We start from the raw sequence: 6,480 nt of genomic DNA, 5'->3' as shown, positions 1-6,480 counted from the left end.
TAATATCATGTTTGTAACTTCTGAAAAACAACTTCCGCAAGAGAAAGAAATATAATATATACCAAACCGCTTATTGTAGAAATGAAACTATTAATTGAGTTCGCTTTTACGTTATTATTTGATATTTTAGTATATCGTCTTCAATACAGTTTTGATGATATAATTTCAGGAAAGGTATTCCCCAAACAGAGTCCGCCACGCTCGACCGAGACTTACGGAAGCATCAGCGTCATTTCCGGTAACTCGGAACCTTATTTGACTCCCTCCACAAGTAAATCACCAGTCGATGCATCCAACAGTATAACAGCATCAAATATGGACAATAGAAGAGTCATCCTTCATTCAAATGATGAAACACTGTTACCTTCCCGGAAGTGCCTCGATTTAAAAACTCCTGGAGGGGAGAAACTTGCTCTTTTGTTGGATTCTGGTACTGCCATGTTTTCTCCGTCCTCCGATACAGACGATGATCCAGACAGTAGGGAAACGGATGTGTTATCTGTAAAGAGATGCTGAGTGGACGTTTCAATGCAGTCTTCTGTGTAAAGTCACGTCGTATAAACTGTAGTCTACTCACAACCACTGAACTTTTGATATACACGCTATGAACAGCGTCCATGCAAGAAAATGTTCCATAATCAACTGCTTCCCGAAGAGAAGAAAGTCCGATCCGTTATATTTCCACTGACTAAGCCAAATATCACCTTGTGACGTGACTTCAGATTACAATATAACATAAGCGGATGACTCTCACGCCGACATGAGAGCAAACATGTCGGCTTTCGTTTCATTATTTCTGTGATGCATTACATTTGCTACTTAACAATAACTCTACAGCATTGACACACTGTGTGGTATATTATTTGAAGTGACTGTGTTTAAATAGCAATTTCCGTGAAAGTGTATACCCGCGGTAGAACCATGACAATTTAGCTACCATTGTACACAGCAGGGAGAGTTATGTGGCTGTGTAACTGGGACAACCTTGTTTGGTTTAACAGTGGTTAGATATAATAACATGTCCTGTGTATTTTCTGTGTTCTTGCATCTTACCTTGAGATAATGATGTAACAGGAAAGATGTGACTGAGAAGGCAGTAAATAAACTACTGCAGTACAGTGGTCCTCAGTTAGTAAGGACATTCATTTATATATTGTTGAACATTAAAGGTTCCATTTAATATTATTCATGAATATAGAAATATGTACTTCTCTCCTCACCATTCACTACTAGTACCTACTACATCCATCACCTTTCATACTAACACCTCCATCGCCTTTCTCCTTGACCACCTTCAACGCCTTTCTCCTTGACGACCCGTACTAACCACCTTCATTGCCTGTCTCCTTGACCACTCGTAATAACCCCTTCATCGCCTATCTCCTTGACCACTCGTACTAACCACCTTCATCGCCTATCTCCTTGACCACTCGTACTAACCACCTTCATCGCCTATCTCTTTGACCACTCGTACTTAACATCTTCATCGCCCTTCTTCCTTTGACGGTTCGCACCTACCACCTTCATCGTCTTTCTTGTCTTGACGGTTCGCACCTACCGCCTTCGCCTTTCTTGTCCTGACGGTTTGTACCTACCACCTTCATCGTCTTTCTTGTCTTGACGGTTCGTACCTACCACCTTCGCCTTTCTTGTCCTGACGGCTCGTACCTACCGCCTTCATCGTCTTTCTCGTCTTGACGGTTCGTACCTACCACCTTCGCCTTTCTTGTCCTGACGGCTCGTACCTACCACCTTCATCGTCTTTCTCGTCCTGACGGTTCGTACCTACCACCTTCACCGTCTTTCTTGTCTTGACGGTTTGTACATGAGACCTTCGCCATTCTTGTCCTGACGGTTCGTACCTACCGCCTTCATCGTTTTTCTTGTCTTGACGGTTTGTACATGCCACCTTCATCGTCTTTCTTGTCTTGACGGTTTGTACATGCCACCTTCATCGTTTTCTTGTCTTGACAGTTTGTACATGCCACCTTCATCGCCTTTCTTGTCTTGACGGTTTGTACATGCCACCTTCGCCTTTCTTGTCCTGACGGTTCGTACCTACCACCTTCATCGTCTTTCTCGTCCTGACGGTTCGTACCTACCACCTTCACCGTCTTTCTTGTCTTGACGGTTTGTACATGAGACCTTCGCCATTCTTGTCCTGACGGTTCGTACCTACCGCCTTCATCGTTTTTCTTGTCTTGACGGTTTGTACATGCCACCTTCATCGTCTTTCTTGTCTTGACGGTTTGTACATGCCACCTTCATCGTTTTCTTGTCTTGACAGTTTGTACATGCCACCTTCATCGCCTTTCTTGTCTTGACGGTTTGTACATGCCACCTTCGCCTTTCTTGTCCTGACGGTTCGTACCTACCGCCTTCATCGTCTTTCTTGTCCTGACGGTTTGTACATGCCACCTTCGCCTATATCTTTTTGATGTTTGTACATGCCACCTTCCTCGCCTTTCTCTCCTTGACATTTGCAATTACCACTTTTCTCTCCTGTCACTCTTTGGTGATTCCTACCTACCATCTTCTACTCCTCTCATTTCTGAATGAATATCTATGTATCTAAAATTACGGCACCCTTTTTATTGTTTTGTTAGCTGTCAAAGAATTGATACTCAAGTGGTATATTTCGTATAGAAATCTAAGTACGTGTTTGCTCTATATATTATGTATGTATATAAATGAACCCATTTTATTGTCTTGAAACTGTTTTGTTTCGTTTATGAACATGTGATGATAAAAAATACACGTATTATGTAATATTCTTACAACGTTGAAAAACCGTTAGTTCAAATTCAACATTGTTTCAAATAACATATAGTACTCGCTTGCTGTTGTAATAGTACTGTACAAGATTTCACATTATTTTCTCGTCAAAACAATCAAATCAGAATTATTGTTCGCAGGATTATCTACGTCATTCATAAATCCTAATGATGTTTCATGGTAGAAAGGCTTAATAGTGACGACAGGTGTACCGTGTAGTCACTGACTGTCGGTACAGCTACTGCACTATGTCTATTGACGAAATTATCTGTAAAGTTAGAGAAATTGTACTTTAATCGTTTATTCTAATATAGTATCTCGATTACAGTTAAGTATTATAATGATTCATTATCGTTTGTATCTCGAAATATTTGCATGAATTCCAGCCCATCAACCTATTTTCTGGATTCGGTGGATATCAAAACGCTGGTTCAAAAATTGAATAAAAGACATACAAATGATAAGCGCCTTTTAAATACAATTTGGAATTAGATACGGTAAAGCCAAATGATAAACAACACTGCGTCATACAGCTGTTTCCCTCCATCTAGTACTTATCAGTGATGCAAAGGTTCAAAGTCTTGAAAGCTAAGAGGCATCTGAGGGAAATCAAAATAGATTGAAAATATCAAAATCTAAACGAGAAGGTGCTCTATCCTCATGGTTGAGTAATTTTTGTAGTTTTCATTCCTTTGATAATTTCAAAAGCAAGTCAAACACATGTGTATGTTCTCAACGTTTCCGTTATTTGACTGAATGAAAACGTGTCATGTAGGTTAAGACAAATCTCGGGGCTGAACGTCAAACAGCATTAACTACTATAGTTCGGAACATTTTCCTCGGGCTGGTAATGTCAATAGAAAAGAAGCTCTTATAAAAGCCAGTAAAAGATTAGAGTGTGACGTGTGACCACACGGTCACCTTCATCAATCAGACAAATGACCAGTGTGGAGCACACTAGCACTGATGTACGTAGTGTACGAGATAGTAACACCAGCACCGACGTACGTAGTGTACGAGATAGTAACACTAGCACTAACGTACGTAGTGTCCGAGATAGTAACACTAGCACTGACGTACGTAGTGTCCGAGATAGTAACACCAGCACCGACGTACGTAGTGTACGAGATAGTAACACTAGCACTAACGTACGTAGTGTCCGAGATAGTAACACCAACACTGATGTACGTAGTGTACGAGATAGTAACACTAGCACTGATGTACGTAGTGTACGAGATAGTAACACCAGCACTGAACGTACGTAGTGTACGAGATAGTAACACAAGCACTGACGTACGTAGTGTACGAGATAGTAACACTAGCACTGATGTACGTAGTGTACGAGATAGTAACACCAGCACTGAACGTACGTAGTGTACGAGATAGTAACACAAGCACTGACGTACGTAGTGTACGAGATAGTAACACCAGCACTGATGTACGTAGTGTACGAGATAGTAACTCTAGCACTGACGTACGTAGTGTACGAGATAGTAACATTAGTACTGACGTGCGTAGTGTATGAGATAGTAACACCAGCACTGATGTACGTAGTGTACGAGATAGTAACACCAGCACTGAACGTACGTAGTGTACGAGATAGTAACACTAGCACCGACGTACGTAGTGTACGAGATAGTAACACTAGCACTGACGTACGTAGTGTACGAGATAGTAACTCTAGCACTGACGTACGTAGTGTACGAGATAGTAACATTAGTACTGACGTGCGTAGTGTATGAGATAGTAACACCAGCACGTGCGTAGTGTATGAGATAGTAACACCAGCACTGATGTACGTAGTGTACGAGATAGTAACACCAGCACTGAACGTACGTAGTGTACGAGATAGTAACACAAGCACTGACGTACGTAGTGTACGAGATAGTAACGTACACCAGCTCTAGCACTGATGTACGTAGTGTACGAGATAGTAACATAGACGTATAGTAACACTAGCACTGACGTACGTAGTGTACGAGATAGTACACCAGCACTGACGTACGTATAGTGTACGACGTATATGTACGAGATAGTAACACTAGCACTGATGTACGTAGTGCAGTGTAACACCAGCACTGAACGTATAGTAACACATATAGCACTGACGTGTACGTAGTGTACGAGATAGTAACACCAGCACTGACGTACGTAGTGTATGAGATAGTAACACCAGCACCGTACGTACGTAGTGTACGACGATAGTATCAGAAAAACCAGTTTGGAGTGTACTGACATACGTCATGTACTATTAGACAAATAACCACTTTGGAGATAGTAACACTAGCACCGTACTAGCATACTAACGTACGTAATGTACGAGATCTACAAGGTCACCTTCATCAGACAAATAAGACTAGTGTGGAACGTTTAAGCACTCACATACAGTGTAGAGATCTACACTGTACGTTCAGTAGTACAAATGACCAGCGTGGAGCACTAGCACTGACGTACGTAGTGTGAGAGATCTACACAGTCAACTTCATTAGACAAATGATCAGTATAGAGCACTAGCACTGACATACGTAGTGTATGAGATCTTAACATCTTCATCTGACGTATGTAGTGTATGAGATCTACAACAGTCACCTTCATTAGACAAATTTCTACTAAGGAGCTTACAAACATTATTGCACGTAGTGTACGAGATCTACACTGTCACCTTCATTAAACAAATGACCAGTGCGAAGCGTACTTATACTAACGTACATAATGTTCGAGATCTACACCGTCACCTTCATTAGACAAATGACCAGTGCGGAGCGTACTTATACTGCCGTACGTAGTGTAGGAGATCGACACGTCACCTTATCAGACAAATGAAAACTTTGGAACTTTTTTCTCTGATGCACATAATGTATGAGATCTACATTGTCACCTTTATCAGAAAAATGACCAGTTTGGAGCGTACTAGCTTTGAAGTTCGTATTGCACGAGATATACACTGTCACCTTTATCAGAAAAATGACCAGTGCGTAACGTGTACGTAATGTACGAGATCTACATGGTTACCTTCAACAGACAAATACCAGTGTGGACGTAGTGTACTAGCACTGACGTACGTAGTGTATGAGATAGTAACACGGTCACCTTTATCAGACAAATGATCAGCGTCTTACACTGATGTACGTAGTGTATGAGATCTACACGATCACCTTCATTAGCAAATGACCAGTGTGGAGCGTACTAGTACGTACGTAGTGTATGAGATAGTAACACTAGCACCGACGTACGTAGTGTACGAGATAGTAACACTAGCTCTGACGTACGTAGTGTACGAGACTACACGGTACTTCATCAGACTAGCACACTGACGTACGTAGTGTACGAGATAGTAACTCTAGCACTGACGTACGTAGTGTACGAGATAGTAACTCTAGCACTGACGTACGTAGTGTATGAGATAGTAACACTATCACTGACGTACGTAGTGTACGAGATAGTTACACGAGATAGTAACAGCACTGATGTACGTAGTGTACGAGATAGTAACACCAGCACTGAACGTACGTAGTAACACAAGCACTGACGTACGTAGTGTATGAGATAGTAACACTAGCACCGACGTACGTAGTGTACGAGATAGTAACTCTAGCACTGACGTACGTAGTGTACGAGATAGTAACACTATCACTGACGTACGTAGTGTACGAGATAGTTACACCAGCACTGACGTACATAGTGTACGATATAGTAACACTAGCA

The sequence above is a fragment of the Ylistrum balloti genome, unplaced genomic scaffold (genome assembly GCF_031769215.1).
Source record: "Ylistrum balloti isolate Yb309-2 unplaced genomic scaffold, AGI_CSIRO_Ybal_v1 Utg371512, whole genome shotgun sequence".
Lineage (NCBI taxonomy): Eukaryota > Metazoa > Mollusca > Bivalvia > Pectinida > Pectinidae > Ylistrum > Ylistrum balloti.
Note: the sequence above shows the minus strand (reverse complement) of the source record.